Source organism: Scyliorhinus torazame, chromosome 20 (assembly GCF_047496885.1).
Source record: "Scyliorhinus torazame isolate Kashiwa2021f chromosome 20, sScyTor2.1, whole genome shotgun sequence".
NCBI lineage: Eukaryota > Metazoa > Chordata > Chondrichthyes > Carcharhiniformes > Scyliorhinidae > Scyliorhinus > Scyliorhinus torazame.
In genome coordinates this window covers 9,304,068-9,327,527 of record NC_092726.1, presented here as the reverse complement: position 1 = coordinate 9,327,527, position 23,460 = coordinate 9,304,068, and the positions used below count along the sequence as shown (strand labels likewise).

Sequence of the window (23,460 nt, the reverse complement as noted above, 5' to 3'; positions counted from 1 at the left end):
AAATGGTTTTGTGAAGGGTAGGTCGTGCCTCACAAACCTTATTGAGTTCTTTGAGAAGGTGACCAAACAGGTGGATGAGGGTAAAGCAGTTGATGTGGTGTATATGGATTTCAGTAAAGCGTTTGATAATGTTCCCCACGGTAGGCTACTGCAGAAAATACGGAGGCATGGAATTCAGGGTGATTTTGCAATTTGGATCAGAAATTGGCTAGCTGGAAGAAGACAAAAGGTGGTGGTTGATGGGAAATGTTCAGACTGGAGTCCAGTTACTAGTGGTGTACCACAAGGATCTGTTTTGGGGCCACTGCTGTTGGTCATTTTTATAAATGACCTGGAGGAGGGCGTAGAAGGATGGGTGAGTAAACTTGCAGATGACACTAAAGTCGGTGGAGTTGTGGACAGTGCGGAAGGATGTTACAAGTTACAGAGGGACATAGATAAGCTGCAGCGCTGGGCTGAGAGGTGGCAAATGGAGTTTAATGCAGAAAAGTGTGAGGTGATTCATTTTGGAAGGAATAACAGGAAGACAGAGTACTGGGCTAATGGTAAGATTCTTGGCAGTGTGGATGAGCAGAGATCTCGGTGTCCATGTACATAGATCCCTGAAAGTTGCCACCCAGGTTGAGAGGGTTGTTAAGAAGGCGTACGGTGTGTTAGCTTTTATTGGAAGAGGGATTGAGTTTCGGAGCCATGAGGTCATGTTGCAGCTGTACAAAACTCTGGTGCGGCTGCATTTGGAGTATTGCGTGCAATTCTGGTCGCCGCATTATAGGAAGGATGTGGAAGCATTGGAAAGGGTGCAGAGGAGATTTACCAGAATGTTGCCTGGTGTGGAGGGAAGATCTTATGAGGAAAGGCTGAGGGACTTGAGGCTGTTTTCGTTAGAGAGAAGAACAAAGAACAAAGAACAAAGAACAAAGAAATGTACAGCACAGGAACAGGCCCTTCGGCCCTCCAAGCCCGTGCCGACCATACTGCCCGACTAAACTACAATCTTCTACACTTCCTGGGTCCGTATCCTTCTATTCCCATCCTATTCATATATTTGTCAAGATGCCCCTTAAATGTCCCTATCGTCCCTGCTTCCACTACCTCCTCCGGTAGTGAGTTCCAGGCACCCACTACCCTCTGCGTAAAAAACTTGCCTCGTACATCTACTCTAAACTTTGCCCCTCTCACCTTAAACCTATGCCCCCTAGTAATTGACCCCTCTACCCTGGGGAAAAGCCTCTGACTATCCACTCTGTCTATGCCCCTCATAATTTTGTATACCTCTATCAGGTCGCCCCTCAACCTCCTTCGTTCCAGTGAGAACAAACCGAGTTTATTCAATCGCTCCTCATAGCTTATGCCCTCCATACCAGGCAACATTCTGGTAAATCTCTTCTGCACCCTCTCTAAAGCCTCCACATCCTTCTGGTAGTGTGGCGACCAGAATTGAACACTATACTCCAAGTGTGGCCTAACTAAGGTTCTATACAGCTGCAACATGACTTGCCAATTCTTATACTCAATGCCCCGGCCAATGAAGGCAAGCATGCCGTATGCCTTCTTGACTACTAAGGTTAAGAGGTGACTTAATTGAGGCATACAAGATGATCAGAGGATCAGGTAGGGTGGACAGTGAGAGCCTTTTAACTCGGATGGTGATGTCTAGCACGAGGGGACATAGCTTTAAATTGAGGGGAGATAGATATAGGACAGATGTCAGAGGTAGGTTCTTTACTCAGAGCGTGGAATGCCCTGCCTGCAACAGTAGTGGACTCGCCAACACTAAGGGCATTCAAATGGTCATTGGATAGACTTTGGACGATAAGGGAATAGTGTAGATGGGGTTTAGAGTGGTTTCACAGGTCGGCGCAACATCGAGGGCCAAAGGGCCTGTACTGCGCTGTAATGTTCTATAACTCTGTGGCTGCCATTTTCCCTCCTGATGTCCCTTTTCAGCCACGCCCTTCCATTTGAACCCTTCAGCACAATTTTGCTTGGATTGACTTTAGCTACATGGTGTACTCTGCTTACAGATGCATTCTTAAAGGGAAAGAGAAGGACCAGTTTCAGACCATTGGGACAACAAAATGGTTGCTCATTAATCCATGAAGTGTGTTAAGAATTAATGGGATAGGTGGGTGGATTACTTCAGAGTCTCCCAATGACAACATGATAAGCTACAGTCTTAAGGATGGATTAATAGGAATGATATCTCACGATCGTCAAGGTTAGAAATTCCCTGCAGTGCAGAGTATCACTGGTAGCAGGCAAAAGAAATATAAATTTAGTTCAAATGATTGATTGGCACACATGTGCAGTGAACCTGAATCACTGAAACACTTGTCATGATGGCTATAAATAAGATGGGAGGTCACGGAGAAACATGAGGCAAACTTTGCAGAGTGCCACATTCCTGCAGTGGCTGTTTATTGCTTCGCTAAGCTTGTGTCGTACTCTGATTTTTCTCTGTAAGCAATTATAGATCAGATTTACATGGATTTTATAGCACAAACAACATGGTCTCACCTTTCTGAAGATTTCTGAGCTGCTTTTCATGACGGTCATCAGTTGATTGATATGCAGTAAATTTTGTGGACGTGTTTCTCATGTTCATTTATCTTTTATTTCGCTGAACCTCATTCATGTTGTTTTACTGGACTGGAAGGTATGTCTTTTGCTCCTGTACCTGGAAATGATGTAGACATGTCACTGCACAGTTATGTCTTCCTCAGGGGCCAGCATCTGAATCAACAACTTCTTAAAAATTATATCAAGAATTTAAAAAAATAAATAGACAATTGAACTGCATCCCTTTTTTGATAAATCGACCCTTTCTGCATACTGAGGAGCACAGCATAATTGAATTGTTGCAGCACAGAATGGGGCCTTTAAGCCCACCCTGCCTGCACCGGCTCTCACATCTGAGCAATTCACTCAGTGCCATTCTTCCTCCTTCTCCCCTAGCCCAGAACATTCTTCATTGTCAGATAACTAATTTCCATTGGATTGTTTTGATTTACTCTGCCTCCACCGCACTCTGGCTGTGCATTCGAAACCTCAACCACTCACTGCAGAGCGAAGTTACTTTTCTCACATCACATTTGCTTCTTTTGCAAATTAGTTTAAACATGTGCCCTCTCCTTCTCGATCCTTTCACTAGTGGGAACAAGTTCTCTCGATCGACTCTGTCCAGACCCCTTCTTGAATACTTCTAACAAATCTCGTCTCAGTCTTCTTTTCTTCAAGGAAAGCAGTCTCAATTTATACAGATTATCTTCGCAGCTGAAGTTCCTTGTCCTGGGAACCATCTTCTTGAATCTTCTGCTCTCTCCCCGATGCCTTAACATCTTTCCTGCAGTGCGCGCACAGGACCGGATGCAATACTCCAGCTGAGGCCGAATGAGTGACTTGTACAAATCCAACGTAATCTCCTTGTACTCTATGGCCCTAAACCTAGGACACTGTTTGCCTTATTAACTGCGCTCTCAACCTGTCCTACCACCTTTAATGACTTAAGTACATGCACATCCAGGTTCCTCTGGATCTTCACCCCCTTTAGAGTTGTCCCCATTTTTTTATGGTGAGGATCCATGCCTTCATACCAAAATGGATTACTTCTCATTTCTCTGCGTTGAACGTCATCTGTCACCTATCTGCCCATTCTACCAACTTGTCCATGTTCTTTCAAGTTCTGCATTATTCTACTCGCAGTTTATGATGTTTCCAAATTTTTATATAATCTGTAAACTTTGAAATTGTGCCCTGTACACCTAGGTCTGCATCATTAATAAAGATCAGGAATGGCAAGAGTGCCAACTTTTACCCCTGGGGAACTCCACTACAAACTTACCTCCAGCTCGAGTAGCATCCATTAACCGCTACTCTGTTTCCTGTCACTCAGTCAATTTTGTACCCATGTTGCTACTGTCCCTTTCATTCGATTATTTACAAGTCTTTTGTGCGGCACTGTTATCAAATGTCTTTTTGAAGTCAATGCACACCACAGCAATTGCATCCCTCTCTGTTACCTCTTCAAAAACGCCTGAGCTTCCAGTCACTGCACCCTGCATCAATGTCACTCCAGCTTATGTTTCAATGACATTCCATGTTTGCCACACACCTTTTGCTGGTGGTTGAGAGAGCTCGTTTGTTTTTTCAATGCTTTGAGAGGCCTCCTTCTGGCTTCTTGCATGAACTAAACCTTTGTGGATATGACTAATGTGAAGTTAGAATCGTCCACTCATGAAAGTGCACTGACTGACAAACATTCCATCTGTCACTAGATTTTTTTAAAAATTGCTGTCCTGGGAACTTGATTAATCCATTGGATTTCACACAAACTGCATTGTTTATCCAACCTAAAAACTTGCCAACTTGAGGCATGTCTGTTTGTGGTGTTATCCCAGGAAAAGCCTTAGGATAGCACCCCAAATTGTGCTTCTATTTTGCAAGTGCTGGCACCCTCACCTGAGCCAGAATGTTGAGGAATTAAGCCTGCCCACACCCTTGCGCTCCCCAACTCCCGGGCACAAGTGGTCTAAGGTCAAAAGCCCCCGATGCAGACCCCATTCAGAGTGTCATGTGAGAGTACTTTTAAGAAATGGGTGTTTTAAGCAATGTACCTTAAAAAATGGGTGTGTATCAGTGATGTCAGAGTGTGGGTGGAGCTGGGCTATCTGTCAGCTTTTTACTTTCGTTTTAGGCTGTTTGCTGAAGGGTGTGTTTTCGTTTTGTTTTCAGTGTTGGAGCTGAAGCCAGACAGAGCAGGTGTACTGTTGATCTCTCTGCCCTGAAAAGACCACCTCTTGATCATTTGGTGAATTCAGAATTAGAAATGTTTTCAGTAGTAAGTGTAAACCTGATGTGCTTCTGTTGAAAGGTGTTTCTTCTGTCTTTTGGATGTTGTTTGGGAAGCTATTAAGGATTACTTCGTGTTGTATTCTTTGGGGGTTGTATTTGAATTGATGGTTGCTAAGATGTTCATTGTATGTTTTTAAAAAGGTTAACTTGAGTTCATAGAATAAACATTGTTTTGCTTTAAAAATTACTTTTCCATTTCTGCTGCACCACACCTGTAGAGTGGGCCGCATGCTCCCCATACCACAATCTATTAAAAGTTGTAGGTCAGGTGTTCACCATGATACACTTTGGGGTTCTCTAAACCCTTGCCCATAACAAGAGTATGTGGTAAACGCGCTGTCAACAGAAAGGCAGGAGTGAAACTTCCGCAGAAACTGAGGAGCACTGCAGCTTTCCACACGGCACATGATCATCACTTTTCTGCCTTGTATAGTGACCCGTTGACAGTGCCAACAAAGGCCCATCAACCTGAGTGATATTGCACGGGGCCCCTTGGAGGGGGGGGAACAGTACGGTCGGGGAGGGGTGTATTGAGGTGGGAGGGAAATGGGGAAGGGGTGAAGTGGGGGAAGGGAGATTTGGGGAGAAGGAGAAGGAAATGGGGGGGCGGGGGCGTTGTGGAGCTTTCATAATATTAGGGAGGTCATGCTCCGCTGCCCTCTGCTCATCCAGACACTTAGCCTTTGACAGTGGGAAGATCCTCTTTAGTGTTTGATTGTTGTCAGCTGCCACTATAGTGCTGATGCTCCTACAGTACAGGCACGCTGTTCAGGCATCAAAGGTTGCTGGACATGCAGTGCACCAATCATCCTCTGAGACATGGCACCTGTGCCTTCGAGGACACACTTGAGAGTTGAGGAGCATGAAGAGCACTCACAGCTACAAGGCTAATTCCTCATTTGAAATAGCCTTCAGTTGTGAGGCTCGAGGCTGCTCACAGTCAAAGGGGGTGAAAATTGACTTTCAGGAGAAGAGCTTCAGCATGGCACTGTCCTGGAAGAGCTTGGTAGGACAGCCAGCTGCAGGTAATGTTGCCCTGGTTATGGGTCAATTTTTAAATATGGCTAGAAAGCTTCACAAACGCGTGACCCCTGACCTGGAACACTTCAGCCCACCCTCCCAACTAAGCTCAATCCCCCCCGAGAGGTTTCCTCAGGGCACTGACCTCCTCACTTCCCCTCAGTAGCTATTGCGCAAGCTTCAAGTTTTTGAAAAGGAGTACTAAAACAACGCCCGTGTGTCTTCCCGCTGGGGAGGTGGGTAATTCCTGGGCGGCCGCTGCATTCTACTTGCAAATTAGGCTGAATGATATTCTCGCCAGTTTGGAGCGAGATCCTGAACTCTCCATTGGGGGCGGCCCGGGTGAATTGCACAATTGTTGCCACCTAGCGCCATTCCTTGCCCTTTCTGTGCATGTCCACAATGCATATTGCACAAAAATAGGAAGAAAGTGGAGGTAATTCAGGAAATACTGCTATGATGACGTTCACTTTGGACTTCTCGCAATCAATGCCTCATTCCTTACCTCTTGCTTCTGCTGAGGAAGCTTTTACAAAGTCTTTATTATAAATGGCTTGGTTTCTCAGTAGTTCTTACCATCAACTACAAATTATCCAAATCTCGTAACTTATATATTGTCAACCACAAGATGGCCAAGTCACCCTCACGTATGTTTTCCAAATCCCAGTCGTAAATTATCATTAACTGTGAGATTGTTGTCTGCACCTTCAAATCTATTCGTGGCCCAGGTAATCTTTTCTGCGCACAATCTTCATTCCTCCAAACCCAGTCTACTTGTGCCCTGTTCAGCAACAATACCGCCAGTCCCAGAGTATGTAGTGTCTGAAAGTGCAGGTATCCTAACCCAATCCCGTTGGAGCCCCACGCGCAATCACTGGACATCACAGGCTGCAGACACTGTGATGAAGAAAGTAATATTAGAGGGAAAATATCCTCAAAGAAACACATTTCTTTGTCATCTCAGTTTCGTCTCCAGCCGACTGTTTATTTTCACTTTTGACAGGTCACAAGGTTATCACTTCAACAATCAAATGTCACTGACGGCAGTATGCTGAACTGCACATACTTGCCTTTCTCACAGACAAAGTCCAGTTAACTGGAAAAACTGCACTGTTTTCATTTTGACTTAACCTTCTGATGGCTATTGTGTTACTGTCAAATGCGAGCATTTCAAAGGAATTTCATCCTATTTCTCTGGAGCCATCACCGCAAAATTTACAGTGAACCCAGACAGACATGAGATGACGCTCAATAAATTGGAAAAGCTGCATCGCTGGGGTACAGTGTTGCGGCTGAAGGGGGTACCCTCGTCTGCATTCCTTTTGAGGCCATCCTTCGTATCTGAGCTGAAACAATTGAGTGTCAGCAGAATCACATCAGGGTGTTTCCTCTTGTGCGAGAGTCTAGAACCAGAGGGCATAATCATAGAATCATAGAATTTACAGTGCAGACGGAGGCCATTTGCCCCATCGAGTCTGCACCGGCTCTTGGAAAGAGCATCCTACCCAAGCCCACACCTCTACCCTATCACCATAACCCAGTAACCCCACCCGTCACTAAAGGCAATTTTGGACACTAAGGGCAATTTAGCATGGCCAATCCATGCACATCTTTGGACTGTGGGAGGAAACCGGAGCACCCTGAGGAAACCCACACACGCAGGGGGAGAATGTGCAGACTCCGCACAGACAGCGACCTAAGCCGGGAATCGAACCAGGGACCCTGGAGCTGTGAAGCAATTGTGCTATCCACTATGCTACCGTGCTGCCCTAAATCAAAGAGTATGGGGTCGCCCAATTAAGAAGGAGGTGTGGAGGAGTTTATTTTCTCAGAGAATAGTGGATCAGGAGAGGCTCGTGTCATAATATACATCACTACATTATGGTGCAATCACATACACACACTGATGGACATGCAGTAGGACCAACCAGCATACATAATACCACAGCCAATCACCAGTGAGAGCACAAGCACTATAAAGACAGGGGACAGGAGAGTTCCCGCTCATTCTAGCAGCAGCCAGCTCAGAGCATAGAGCTCACAGCCTGCATCACAGACATTCACCATGTGCTGAGTCCCTCACCATAGCTAGTGATGGGAAAGGGTCCACCGTTAAGCTGATATTGCTTATACCCATGTTTACAGTATGTTAGCATAGTTGAACAGTTAATAAAATAGCCTTACACCACTTCCAGCATTGTTGGCTTGTTTGTAAACCGGAACACCCAACATGACATGGTGCAAGGAGTGGCCGCAATCTAGCACTTGTGAGACCTACCTGCAACTTCTCAGCATTCCGGCATCCTACAGCATGGAGAACATCAACCCGCCGCCGCCGCTCCGCATCGCTGGCAATCTCGGGGTAAATTGGAAGATATTTAAACAGCGCTTCCAGCTCTTCCTTGAGGCCATGGACAGGGAGAATGCATCGGACACCAGGAAGATAGCCCTTCTTCTCTCCACATCTTTAACTTCCTGACATTTGCGGACGATGAGAACAAAACCAAGTACAAGACGGTGCTCCTCAAATTCGACACACACTTCAGTGTTGAAGTCAACAAAAGATCTCTGTCATTAAGTTTGTTCAAGGCTGAGATTTTAATCAGTAAAGGAATCTGGGGTTATTAAGGCGGTAATGTGGAATTGAGGATTACATCAGATCAACCATGATCTCATTAAATGGCAGAGCAGATTCGATGGGCCGAGTGACCTACTTCTGCTCCTTCATCTTATGGTCTTAATCACAGCTGGGACTGCTGTGTTGGAGTCTCCAGGAATGAATCCGCTGGACACTGCGGTGAGCAACCCAGCTGAAGAATTACGGGCGCATTTAAATAAATTGATTTTTTAAAATATTTTTATTGAGATTTTAACTATTTTTACAAAGTGTACAAAAGCACCCTACATGAACATATCACAGTAGGAACAGCTCTCCTCTTCCCCCACCCCCCCCCCCCCGCAACTGCTTCAGTATTCTGTTGGCTTTGCCTTCTATTTTGCACATTTTCAGGGTTTCAGTTATTTACGTGTGTCAGCACCATCAAGTAGGACTGAAGGGGGAAGCAAGCGTTACATGTCGGGTATCTCACCTCTATCCCAATCCCCCCCCCCCCCCCCTTTGCATGTGCAATGGCTTGGTTCATTTGTTGATTTTCTTTCCATGTTTCCGTCTGGGGGCGGGGGTTGGGGTTGGGTTTCCGTCTGGGGGAGGGGGTTGGGGTTGGGTTGGGGAGGGGAGGGGATGGGACGGGGGGACGGGAGTGGGGTAGTGGTGTTATTTTGGCGTGTACTTTCGCCCATTCTGACCTGGGACCTTATTTGACCCTGCTGTCGGGTCCATTCTCTGTGGCCTTACTTGTGCCACCCACCGTTGTCTGCCCCGGCTGTTTCCGACACCCTTCCCCTTCTCTCTTCCCTCCCTCTCTCCTTTGTTGTTTTTGTGACTCCCCCCTGCGGAGTCCACTCCGCCCCACCCTCACCCTCCCGTCCTCACTCTATTGGGTACAAATGGGTCCTGGAACAAGGTGGTGATTGGATTCCATTCCTTGTGGGAGCCCTCTTCCAACCCACGGCTGGTGAATTGGATTTTCTCCAGCTGAAGAAATTCTGACAGGTGGGCTAGCCAGCCTGCAGCTTTGGGTGGTGCTGCTGATTGCCAGCCGAGCAGGATTCTTTGGCGGGCGATTAGGGAGGCAAGAGCGTCGGCCCCCATCCCCATGAATCCCCCGAAGACTGTCACTTTCAGGCTTGGCTCCACCCTCACCCCCGCAACCTTGGACATTGCTTCAAAGAAGGCTATCCAGAACCCGACAAGTCTGGGGCTTGCCTAGAACATGTGGGTGTGGTTGGCCGAACCTCCCTGGCTTCCTGAAGTCGATGACAATCTCCTTTGTTTTGTTGACATTGAGGGAGAGATTATTGTCGTTGCACCAGAGAGGGTATGCTGGGCACAGCTTGCAAGAAGTCGCCTCGCTCCGTTCACATTTGTCCTCCACCTCTGAGAAGAACCTGCTCATTCGGGTTCGAGTTAGATGCGCTCTGTGCACCACTTTCAGTTGCATTAGGATTTGCCTTGCATATATGGAGGTAGAGTTGACCCTGTTCAGTGCTTCGCTCCAGAGACCCACCCTATTTCTGTCCCTAATTGTTCCTTCCATTTTTCCCGTGTCTCATCCAGCAAGATGCCTTAAGATGGCGCCGGAGCGAGGCGACTTCTTGCAAGCTGTGCCCAGCATACCCTCTCTGGTGCGACGACAATAATTTCTCCCTCAATGTCAACAAAACAAAGGAGATTGTCGTCGACTTCAGGAAGCGTAGTGGAGAACATGCCCCTGTCTACATCAATTGGAATGAAGTAGAAAGGGTCGAGAGCTTCAAGTTTTTTTAGGTGTACAGATCACCAACAGCCTGTCCTGGTCCCCCCATGCCGTCACTATAGTTAAGAAAGCCCACCAACGACTCTACTTTCTCAGAAGACTAAGGAAATTTGGCATGTCAGCTATGACCCTCACCAACTTCCACAGATGCACTATAGAAAGCATTCTTTCTGGTAGTATCACAGCTTGGTATGGAGCCTGCTCTGTCCAAGACCACAGGAAACTACAAAAGGTTGTGAATGTAGCCCAGTCCATCACGCAAACCAGTCTCCCATCCATTGACTCTATCTATAATTCCTGCTGCCTCAGAAAGGCAGCCAGCATAATTAAGGACCCCATGCACCCCGGACATACCTTCTTCGTCTCAAGAACAGCTTCTTCCCTACTGCCATCAGACTTTTGAATGGATCTACCTCGTATTAAGTTGATCTTTTCTCTACACCTTGCTATAACTGTAACATTATATTCTGCAGTCTCTCCTTCCTTCTCTATGTACGGTATGTATTGTTTGTACAGCATGCAAGAAACAAATACTTTTCACTGTATACTAATACATGTGATAATAAATCAAATCAGCAAGAAGCATGTCTCCTCAAATGGTCACCATACAGGTCCCCACAGTTCCCCCTGCCTCTATTGCCCGCTTCCAACAGTTCTACCAACGTTAAGTATCTCGGTGTCCATGGGTATGATGTCGTCTCCTTGCGGAGGAAGCCTTTTACTTGTAAGTGTCGCAGTTCATTCGTTCCCGTTGGGCAGTTATAACCTTTCATGTTAAACCAGAGTTGGCAAAGGAATCACTGCCAATCTTGATCCTGTCCTTGTGACTGTTCACATTTGATTCCCAAGACAGTCACTAGATGATATAAGGAACATGAATTCAAATTGATTTTTCCATTTTTGGCACAAGGGTTGAAGAGAACTTGTCACGCTCAATAATCACTGCCTTAATTGACCTTGGCACAGCCCAGTTGGAACTTTTCCAATCTCTAACACTAAGTCACTGACTTAGTTTCATGTATTGACTTGACCATCAGACAGACATAACATGGTCCTCCTCAGACCCTCACTGTGCACAACATTTCAGGTCAGCTTGTTACGTCTTGGTCTTGTTGAAGTGTTGAGGACGAGGTGTGCTTCTGTGTCACAATGCACAAAGCAAGCAGACTTAGTTTATGAATGACCTGGTTCCAACATACTTCATACAAAAGTACTTGGACTGCATTTTAAAAATAAAATATTGGCATGTGCACTGGAACAGGACCAATCATCTGAAACAAGTCCAACTCAACAGAACATCCATCAATTGAAACAAAAGTGCTGTAAACGTGGCTCAGTCAGAATCTGACAAAGGAAGCCGGAGGAGAGCATTTCACCTGGACGCAACTGAATCATTAAAGGGGTGAGCACAGTTTGACGTCTTACAACACCAGGTTAAAGTCCAACAGGTTTGTTTCAAATCACTAGCTTTCGGAGCACTGCTCCTTCCTCAGATGAATGAAGAGGTAGGTTCCAGAAACATGTATATAGACAAAGTCGAAGATGCAAGACGATACTTTGAATGCGAGTCTTTGCAGGTAATTAAGTCTTTACAGGTCCAAATGGAGCAACTGGAGAGAGGGACAATCCCAGGTTAAAGAGGTGTGCATTGTCTCAATCCAGGACAGTTGGTAGGATTTTGCAAGCCCAGGCCAGATGGTGGGGGGTGAATGTAACGCAACATGAATCCAAGGTCCCGGTTGAGGCCGTACTCATGTGTGCGGGACTTGGCTATAAGTTTCTGCTCGGCGATTCTGCGTTGTCACGCGTCCTGAAGGCCGCCTGGGGGAACGCTCACCCGAAGATCAGTGGCTGAATGCCCTTGACTGCTGAAGTGGCCCCCGACTGTAAGGGAACATTCCTGCCGGGCGATTGTCGCGCGAATGTTCCCTTCCAGTCAAGGTATGCTCTGCTGGTGATGATCGTTTTTCAGAGGGGGAGGAGTTAGCAACAGACACTGGAAGGTGTGCGGCAGAATGATCCAGTTGGCGGGAGAATCCATCCATCCACAGAATCTATAGCGCAGAAGGAGACCATTCGGCCCATCAAGTTTGCATCGATCCTCTGAAAGAGCACCACACCCAGGCCTAATCCCCCCCCCCCCCACCTCATCCCCGTATCCCCACCTAAGCTGTGCAGTAAAGGGTAATTTAACATGGCCAATCCATGTGCAAACTCCACACAGTCACCCGTGGCATCAGAATCGAACCAGAGTCCCTGGTGCTGCGAGGCATCAGTGCTAACCACTGTGCCACTGTGAACTGTCCTTTGGTGTTACATGTATGCCCGAAGCGGTGTATGAAGTCTAAGAAACTTGGATTTTTTCTTTGTTCTAATTTAGATTTATTTGTGACAGTAAAAGACTTAAGAGAAATTCTGTCCACCAGATATTTCTGATAGATCGTTTGAGAAATGAATCTCCTCGGAAAAATAGTTAACCAGCTCTACAGGATCGTAACAGTTTCCTACATTACAACAGTTGCGCTATTTGAAGAGTACTTCATTGCCTGCAAAGTGCTTTGGGGCAACTTGACTCTGTCAAATATCCTCAATAAATGCAATTTTTTTTTCTTCGTCCATCCTGATCCACCTACTGTGTGTATTTATCGAATTTGCCCTTTTGATTTCCAACATTTTCTGCTTTTCAGGGAGGTGCGTTTTTCAATCTGATTACAAATTCAATCTCTTGAAGGTGAACAGGGGGATCTTTCACTCAATGAGAATTGCCCTGCTTAGCGCAGGCTAATGACAAATTATGAACAAGGCTACATGCAGCTGTATTAATTGCCACCAAGGAAGAAACTGCAGCAATGTGACAACAACATGACACATGCCCAAAGCATGCATGGCCTGCTTAGTGTCAATCTCTCTCCTCTTAAAAGGACTCTGATGTCAGGTTTGAATTTTTCCTATCCTAATTTCCAGGAGGAGATCTTTAACGAGTTTATTTTAATCAGCCCAGCAGGCGTGTTCCTGTCATCACTTTCACACCTCATTATGGTGAGCTACAGTCCTGCTGTGACATATCGAAAAAACAGAAGCAGCACATAATTTACCCTTTTTGATCTTCCAGTGCACCCTATCCCACAGCATGTGGCCTTCTTATTCAGCATTCTCCTCATACCTTTTGCCCTCTCATCCAACTTGTATGGTATTTTTCCAGTTGACTGTCCGTGTATGAGTGCACCTGGCTCAGAGACCATTCCGAATAACTGGAACTGGAGTTTCTTGAATCAAATGTTCCGATATCAGTTTGCCCCCAGCAATTTGTTTTCAGTGATGCAGGTCACACGGGCAGACTCCGATCACAGCCACAGAGGCATTTTTCACAGCTGAGCAAAGAAAATGAGCAGTACCTGAGTGAAGTTAACATGGTTGGGGGTGGGGGGGGGGGGGGGGGAGTCTGAGATTAAAAAAACATGGCAAGCCCCTCACCTTCCTGCCCACTCCGAGCTGCCCCATAACACTGGGTGGGTGCTTGAATTGACAGCCTGTCCGGATAATACGCAGCCCATGCCGCAATGAAATGAAATGAAAATCGCTTATTGTCACAAGTAGGCTTCAAATGAAGTTACAAATGAAGCCCCCAGTTGCCACATTCAGGCGCCTGTACAGCTGGCGTGGGCAGGCCAGGATTAGTGGGCATGATTATTTTTTTTTCAACCTCAAGTATTTATAAGGCAGAAAACAAGGAGGAAGAAGGGGTATATTATTTGCAGGCTGCCATTCAGGGGAACCCGTTTCAAAAATGTTCAATCCTTTTGTTCCTGCCTGTCGAACCTCCAAAACCAGACCCCCATCCCCCTAACCTCCTTCCCTCAGGCTGCCCCACCCCTCCCCATTCCAAAACTGACCGACTTAGCTGGCTCCAACATCTCCTTCTCTTCCTCCAGGGCCTGCTTGTAGTCCCGGCAGCACCCACAAATGAAATCTAGCCTTCCGGTACTGCTGGAGCTGCCAGCACTCTCAAGTAGAGATCTCCTCCACTGAACAGGAGACGTTCAACTGCACCTTGGTTAGCCTGCCCACCGTGTTATGGCTGCAGGGCAGATTTATTTCAAGTGCGTGGTTGCCAACTTTCCTTCTGCTATCCTGCAACCAGACCATCTCTCTCGCTGTTCCCCATCCCACCCAGTAAAATCCAGTCCAATGAGACTGAACATAATGAAGGCATAAAATTAGCATTTCAACAGCATTTGAACTGGAGGAGGAGGAGAAGGAAAAGACATGCAATACTTGGATCGAGAAGTAGGCAATAGTTTATGACGGCAAGGAAATGTGGTTGGAAGCTTAGCATCATGGACATTAAGAGCGGGAACAGTCTCAGGCAGCAGCTAGGGAGAGGGTTGCAGTCAGGTATCTCACATCAGAGTTTGTGTTGGGGACTGAAGACAATGGTTTTGGTCTCCTGATATTTAATTGGTGGGAAGCGATGCTCCTTCAACGTTTGCTGATGCTGGAAATGGAGGAGACCTGGTGGTGAAATGGAGCTTGGGTATCATCAAAGTACTTATGATGCTGTGTTTTCAGATGATGTTGCCATGAGAAGCAAGTGAATCAGAAATAGGTCTTACCTGGTTCGATATCTAAATCTGCAATGACCTTGGGCCCTTAACCATACACCATGCTTCTATTATTGCACTTTGCATCAGTGCAACAATCATCTTCATTCACTCCTTAGACTCCAATCTGAATTGGTGACAAGTTCCTCCAAGTAAATGTGAATGTAACAACTAACTAGGGGAGGAGACTCCATTGAGGAGGCATTGCCCCTCAATGATGGGGGAACTCAGCACATCATTGCAAAACAAAGGGTGAAATATTTGCAGCCATCTTCAGTCAGAAGTGCCAAGTAGATGATCCACCTTACTTCCTGCTGAGGTCCTCAGCAGTACAGATGCCAGCCTTCAGCTGAAGGCATTGGATACTGCAAAGGCCACAGAGGTTGACAATATTCTGGCAATATTACTAAAGGCTGTGCACCAGAACTAACCACACCCCCAGTGAAGTTATTCCAGAACTCTGGAAACGGCTCACATCCTATTTGTCCTGTTCACAAAAAGGAGGACAAATCCAAATTGGCCAGTTACTTACTGCACATTAGTCAACAGTCAATCATCAGCAAAATGCTGTAAGATGTCACCAATGTCCTATCAAACTGCATTTGCACAGCAGTAACTTGCTCACTGATGCTCAATTTGGATTCCATCAGGGCCAGTCAGCTCCTGACTTCATTGCAACCTTCGTTGAAACATGGACAAAAGAGCTGAACTCGTGAGATGAGACCGACCCAGCCTCACTCGCCCAAATTGACACTTATGGCGCAATCCTCCGGCCACGCTGCTCCAGAAAGCAAAGCACAGCGTGGCCGTTGAAAGCCGGAAGACCACGCTCCCGGGATCTACCCGGCTCGCAACGCCTCGTGAGATTCAGCGCAATCTCGCGGGATGTCGCCAGGTGAATCCCACCCACAACGGGCAGGATCACTTTTCGGCAAATCTGCTGTAAGCCTTACTCTAATGTGCTGATTTCCGAGGTTCCTGAGGCTTTGGGATTCAATCCATTTGCCTCAGGGACCAGATGGAAGGTCACTTGTGGAGGTCTCCAAGGAATCGGAGGCCCCCAGCTGCATGCTCTTTGGGCAGGGTGATGCCCTGGCACTGCTAATGCCACCTGGATACCCTGGCAGTGCCAGCCTGGCATCAGTGCAGTGTCACCTGGGTGACAGCCAGGCACTGCCAAGGTGCCAAGCTGGCATTTTTGCGCAAACTTGGGTTAGGCTGGAGTTGCCTGGTGTGGGTGTAGGGAGGCAGGGGGGCTGCTGGGGACCGTCCGAGGTTGTGTTCGGGCTGGGGAGGCGGGGGGGCGGGGAGGTGTCAGGGATTCTTTTGACTGCCTCGGAGATTGGACGCCATTTAAAAATAGTGTCTCTCGCTACCAGGGTGGGAGGAAGGGAGTTCTGGTGAATGAGCTCCTCACTGTACAAAACGGGAGCTAAGTATGGCCTCGGCCGCGCGTTCCCCATTCAGGCCCCTTATTCAACACGAGTCACGAATTGCGCCCGTGAGCTTCATTGTTTGCCCACATGCTACATAAACCACAAGAGAGAATAATCATCAATGAATCATAAGGTGTTCTGCCTGAATCTTCCTCTGCCTATTTCTGGGTGGGATGATGGATCATGTGACACTAAGTTCACTTTTGACAAATTGTGTATGTATACAAGATGAGTCTGCCTCTAAAGAACTTTGTTTCAATGTATTAATATCATGGTGGAGAAAGCTCAACAGAGATTTGATTGAGCTCAGGAAAGGTCACGTTTAAACATACCGACATAGTTAGAATGATGCATATGGAAACTTGCACAAAAGATTAATGAACTATTTGTGCACACAGTCAGGAACACAGTCTATATTTGACACGACTAGGTACTTAAATATTTGAACCATTCTTGGTTTAAATGATAAGAAGTGGGCATAATTTTGTTTTGTTTTCCCTTGAACGGCAAATGTCTACACAACAAACTGAGGGAGCAAGATTTTAGCTTGTCACTATATGCAGCAACATTATGAATCCATAAATGGGAGTCTTTATTTTCAATATTTCTCACAAAGCCGTTGATAAAACTTATTTACAATTTTTCTCATGGACCTATTCGGGAATCCATTTTCAATGCATTGACTGGAAGAGTTGCAACAAAACGGAGCAAGTAGTGAGGAAGGAGCAAGCAGTGAGGAAGTGATATGTCTGTTGTAATAATTCCAGGAGGCGCAGAGTGAGAGGCCAAATTGGTTTATTTTAAATTGTAAATAAAGCCGCGACCACGGTACACAAAACAAATGTCCCAGCCCAGGACTATCGGGAACTGCTGGTCTGGGTCTAGGAGCTACATTTAAAGGTCCCACTCCTGAGCCCCAGCTGGGCAGGCCTCTGCCCGCTAACCACGGGAACTCGTATTCTGGTCCTCTTGAGGGTTATCACACCTATCAAACCCAAAGAATACGTACATTTGATGCCATCGTAAATAAATAGCCTTTATTGTCACAAGTAGTTTTACATTAACACTGCAATGAAGTTACTGTGGAAACCCCCTAGTCGCCACATTCCGGTGCCCGTTCGGGTACACAGAGAATTCAGAACTCTCAGCTGGTACAGGAATTGAACCCGTGCTGCTGGCCTTGTTCTGCATCACAAACCAGCTGTGTAGCCCACTGAGCTAAACCATCATGATGTCCACCCAAACTATATTCTGAGACAAGCTGTAACAAAGAAAGACTTGAAAATATCTATCTTATTTAAACTTTTATCCTCTTTAATTCATCCATGACCAGTCTCCTCCTTTGATATGTCACCTCAGGGGTCAAGAACCATCATACTTCACACAGCATTCAACTATCGATATTAATTTACTTAGACAACATTGACTGCACCTCACAAGAAATAATTAATTGTGTGCGAGGCATTTTGAGCTACCAAGTATCCCGGCTGGTCTCCAACATAAAACACTCTGCAAACCTGAGGTTATCCAAAATTCTGGTGCCTGCATCTGAACTCATAACAAAACTCACAAAAAAAACTCATTGATGTATCACGCCTGTGCTCACTGACCACATCCCGGTCCAGTAGCATCTTGATTTCAAAATCCCCATGTTTGTGTCAATTCCCTCCATGGCCTTGACTCCCCCGATTTCTGCAATCTCATTCACCTCCACAACTCTTTGAGGAATCTGCTCCTGTCATTCTGGCCTCTGGAACATCCCTGATTTTAGTCATGCCGTCATTGGCGCTGCACCTTCAACTACTTGGGTCTGAAGTTTTGCTGTTGCAGCTGTATGGAAGCTTAGTTAGGCCACACTTGAGAGTATAGTGTTCAAATCTGGTCGCCACACTAACAGAAGGATGTGGAGGCTTTAGAGAGGGTGCAGAAGAGATTTACCAGGATGTTGCCTGGTCTGGAGGGCATTAGCTATGAGGAGAGGTTGAATCAACTTGGTTTGTTCGCACTGGAACGACGGAGGTTGAGGGGCGACCTGATAGAGTTCTAAAAAATTATGAGGGGCATAGACCGAGTGGATAGTCAAAGGCTTTTTCCCAAGGTAGAGGGGTCAAATACTATGGGGCATAGGTTGAAGGTGCGAGGGGCAAGGTTTAGAGGCAATTTTTTTACACAGAGGGTAGTGGGTGCCTGGAACGCGCTGCCGGAGGAGGTGGTGGAAGCAGGGATGAGTGACGTACAAGGGGCCTATTGACAAATACATGAATAGGATGGGAATAGAAGGATAGGGACCCTGGAAGTGTAGAAGATTTTAGTTGAGACGGGCAGCATAGTCGGCACAGGCTTGGAGGACCGAAGGGCCTGTTTCTGTGCTGTACTTTTCTTTGTTTTGTTTGGAATTCCCTCCCGACGCCTCTCGAGTTTTCTTTCTTTCTTCTTTAGGATACCTACACCATCTCTTGACAAAGGTTCATCTGACCTGATGGCTGGTTATGTGCCTCACTGTCATACTTTATGCTTTAATCCATGAAAGGGACTGCATAAATAGAAGTTGTTTTGGTGTTTGTTTAAACAAAAAAGCAGTGTAAAATCATTTTGTTTATGATCTCAGTTTGTTTTATTGTCATGCGGTGAAAAGGAAAAGGCTCCTTTCATTTGGGGACAGTCACGTACTTCTTCAAACAATGCACCCTGAAGTTACTGCAAGGCAATTTATGAATGAACGCACATTGTTTCCTCGGGTTGACGGAAAGCCATCCCAATGACAGCTCATTACAATAGAGCCCAGTTGAACTTCACTGTAAGGTATAGGATTGGCCAAAGTCACACAGTTTGTTGTCAATAACAATCAATCACATTAAAACAAAATGGGCTAGATTTTCCACCTAGTGGATATGAAAGGAAGGAAATCTCAAACAAAATAATGCTGTAAGTAAATATGCACTGAATTGGAATTGAAATCTATTTTTGGTCTGGGGTAGCATTGTGATGAGTCAGTGTTATTTCAAATTGCTTTGAAAGCAAATTTGAATCAGATTTCAGGCTGTCTGGGAAAACTATTATTTTACATAGACTCTCAATTGCACCTGTTTGTTGTAACTCAGCTACAACTGTTATGGGCCAGGGTTTAGAGAACCCTAAAGTGTATCATGGAGTTCATCTGACCCACAACTTTTAATAGATTGTGGTATGGGGAGCACACGGCCCACTCTACAGGTGTGGTACAGTACAAATGGAAAAAGTAATTTTTAAAGCAAAACAATGTTTATTCTATTAACTCAAGTTAACCTTTTTAAAACAAACAAGTTTAAATCTTTGCAACCATTAATTCAAATACAACCCCCAAAGCATACAACACTAAGTAATCCGTAAGCTGTCATTTTAACATCCAGAAGACTTTTTTTTTAAAACGTTTTAACAGAAGCACATTAGGTTAAAGTCACTACTGACAGCAGTTATTAGTTTTAAATCACCAAAGGATCGATTTACAGTTTTTAGATTACAGACAGAGAGACTAATACCCCTTCTGGCTGTGACTGCAGCTATCCAGCTCGGAAAACGAAACTAAAACACAGCCTGCAGCAAACAGCCTAAAACAAAAGTAAAAAGCTGACAGACAGCCCAGCTCCACCCACCCTCTGACATCACTGCAGTCATAAATAACCATTTCTTAAAGGTACTCTCACTACAGATATTTATATACACACCCATTTCGTAAAGATACACTCACATGACACAACCAACAAAAATTACAGGCTGTTAACTTGCTTAACTTCAATCACCCCATCAGAATGTATGAATTTTACAGTGTGACGGACTTAATATTTGTCATTGACAATAAAACTTAAAACAATTTGTCGGGAAGCAATTGAAGAAGGAAAGAGTTAACAAGGCTTTGAGGGCTCGGAATGGACCTGAAGCAATTTCAGAGACAGAAACCCTGTTCAACAACACCTTTTGGCACAGTAAAATGTCCCCTGGCAGCTGACAGTTGTGATCTTGCCTCCTGTGGCATTGTCCACTGAGAAGCCAAGAATTTTGAGAGGTCGAGATGGTGAAGGAAATGGTAGCCACCTTGTTTTTCTAAATTAACATCTGCATAATCAGCTATAGGCTCCAAGTATGTCATGTGTCAGACCCAAGGTCCCTACCATATTTTACATGAGATATTAGAATGCATATTACTCGTTCCTCTTCTCGGTGTGCTTGCAGTCAGGCCCTTTCGTACAGCAATATTGATGCTTTATTTGCAGGTTCAGTAGTATGTTATAAAATAAAAAGGCCTGACAACATATCATCCATCCTTCCAACTTAATAGAATGTGTGTATTCTGAAGGGTCACAACCTGCAAGGTAGGTCAGAAAGCTTTGTACTCCTATGGGAGGTGATGTTCCTCGTCTGTCAAAACAACATAGCTGGTACCTTCTCCGAGACTCCTAGTGCTCTGGTTTTCCTGAGATGTGGGACAGTGGCCTTGGGAATATCCAATGAGGACTGGGTGCACCCTCAGAAGTCAGAGGAGCTCTACACACTTTGGGAAGAACAGAGACACAGGATGCAAGGAATCATTTCCAAAATTCAGCTCTATTGACAGCACCCATAATTTTATGGGAGGTTGTACAGGTCAGAACCACCTGGGGGAGACCGTGAGATGCAGGAATTTCTAGATGGGTTGGAGTACATGAGGTTAGGGGAGGGGGACAGGGCACCATTAGAAGGAGCGATAGTGGAGCAGGAGATAAAGGATGCGATTGGGAGGATGCAGTCAGGGAAGGTGGCAGGGCTGGGTGGGTCTCCGGTGGAATATTATAAAAAAATTCAAGGATAAGTTTGCACCCCTGATGGTGGGGATGTTTGAAGAGGTGATAGGGAAGGGGGACATGGGACAGGCATCGATTTCCCTGTTGCTAAAAAAAGATAAGGATCCGACGGAGTATGGGTCGTATAGGCCCATATCACTTCTGAATACAGGATTGAAGGAGCTGAAGGAGCTGGAAGCGAAGTATGGACTGGTGCAGGGAGAAGTGTTGAGGTACATGCAGGTTCGAGATTTTGTCAGAAAGGAGATACAGAGCTTCCCGGTGGAGCCGGCCTCCACATTGCTGGCGGAGGTGCTGACGACAGGGGGACTGGAGAAGGGGGTAGTGCCAGCGGTTTACAGAGCTATTTTGGCACCACTGGAAGAGATTAAAGCAAAGTGGGAGGAAGAGTTGGGAGAGGATATGGAGGAAGGGTTCTGGTGTGAGGTGCTATGGAGAGTGAATGCCTCTACCTTGTGTGCGAGGTTGGGGCTGAAATAGCTGAAGATGGTATACAGAAAACACCTCACGAGGGTGAGGATGAGCCGATTCTTTGAAGGAGCAACGCCCGAAGGCGGATCCTGATAGGTTGGAGAGCAACCTCTCCACCCTGTGCCCTGGCATGGTGGGGGGAACCTGTTGGAATACTTGACTCTTGAGAAGGTTAAGCTTGAACTGAAGGGAAGGATGGAGGGGTTCTCCAATTCATGGGCATTATTCATTATGCACTTTCAAGAACTGGATAACATCGAACATTAGTTGGGGCATGTGGGTGGGAGGGTTGGGGTAGGGGGGCTGTGTGTATTAATGGCGGCTATGGGTGATCCCGAATTCCTTTTTGTCATTTGATTGTGTGAACATGCGGGCTAATGTTTGGAGTTTGGTGGAAGGATGGGATTGTTGTTACTGATATGAGTATTGACATTTTTGTCACTGATTATTTTTTATTGTTGGTGGGTGTAAATTTGGGAGAAAATGTGAAAAGGGAGAAAATGTGAAAAAGGAGGAGAATAAAAATATTTTTAAAAAATAAAAATACAAATTGACAGCACCCATGCTGTGTCTGTGTATCGTCAGAGCATCAACCCTAAGAACAGGAACTCACTGTCGCGTGTGTAACACTCACTTGGGATGATGACAAATATATTAATCAGCAAGCTAAGTGTCATGCCCCACCTCACTACCCCCCTAACCAACCTCCACCTCCCCCCTCCCCCTCCCCCCCCCCCCCCCCACCCCCCAACCTCTCTTCCATCTGAAAGGTACACTACCGTAAGTGCTTCAGCAGATATTGGTGTAGTTTGCCAACAGGTGTAAGTTATATGCCTTTGCTTTCCACTGAGGCTGTACAGAAAACCATAAACAGCTGCTTCACGATGACTGACCACAGCAGCTGAGAGAACCGCTTTTTTTTTTTGCTTGGACTTACAAAGGCAAACCATTTAAGTAATGAGATTTTATAACTTCTTGCTTCCTGCCCTTCACAGTCTGGCTGCAACTTATTTGAAAAATGACCAACTTGCTTTGTTTGTGGGCAGCCTGTTGGCTTTCTGAGACATCCGACTTCCATTGTACAATAATTGGAGACCTCAGATTATAAATGTGGCAAAAAAATAATTTTTACATTGCAGGAGAAGATCCCTCTGTTCTCGATGCATAACCAAACTGTAAATAGATGTATTTCTGCTCACATTTACAATTCCACTATAAATAGCAAAGAGAGAGGGAATAGAATTCCTGCTTTGGGTTCAATCATGAAGAAATGCCTCCTCATCTCCACTTAAATATGAGGTTGTTTATTTAACTGTGCTCCTAGTTCTGGATTCTCCCATAAGAGGAGAAATTCTCCCAGCAACTGAGCTGTCAGAATTGTTCATGTTTCAATAAGATCACCTCACATTCCTCTAAACTCCAAAGTGTGTCGGCCCAACCTGTACAAACTTTCCTCGTAAGGCAACCATTGGATCCCAAAATACATTTGCTTTAATAGTATTCCTTTATTTTCATTTATTTATTTATTTAAATCGAGTATCCAATTCATTTTTTCAATTAAGGGGCAATTTAGCGTGGCCAATTCACCTACCCTGCACATCTTTGGGTTGTGGGGCGAAACCCACACAGACACGGGGAGGCTGTGCAAACTCCACACGGACAGTGACCCAGAGCCGGGATTGAACCTGGGACCTCGGCGCCGTAAGGCAATTCCTTTATATTCCTTTATATTAATTTGATTAATTTGATTTGGGAAGATGGTGGCAAAATAGTTATGTCACCAGATATGTCACCTGGTCGCTGCCGGCGGGAAGCCGTCGTTTTGGGCACGCCGCTCGGCCCATCCGGGCCTGAGAATAGTGGGGGTGGCGGAGAATCGCCCTTTTGG

General features: G+C 45.8%; 1 long non-coding RNA gene across 1 annotated transcript in view; it reads right to left on the bottom strand.

Annotated features, from left to right (window-relative positions):
* LOC140396860 (uncharacterized) overlaps positions 1-23,460 on the bottom strand; it is a 127,784-nt gene that overhangs the window by 71,810 nt on the left and 32,514 nt on the right. The window contains exon 2 of the long non-coding RNA XR_011936644.1: positions 2,518-2,677. This is a non-coding gene — a long non-coding RNA (uncharacterized lncRNA). The remainder of the gene's footprint in view (positions 1-2,517; positions 2,678-23,460) is intronic.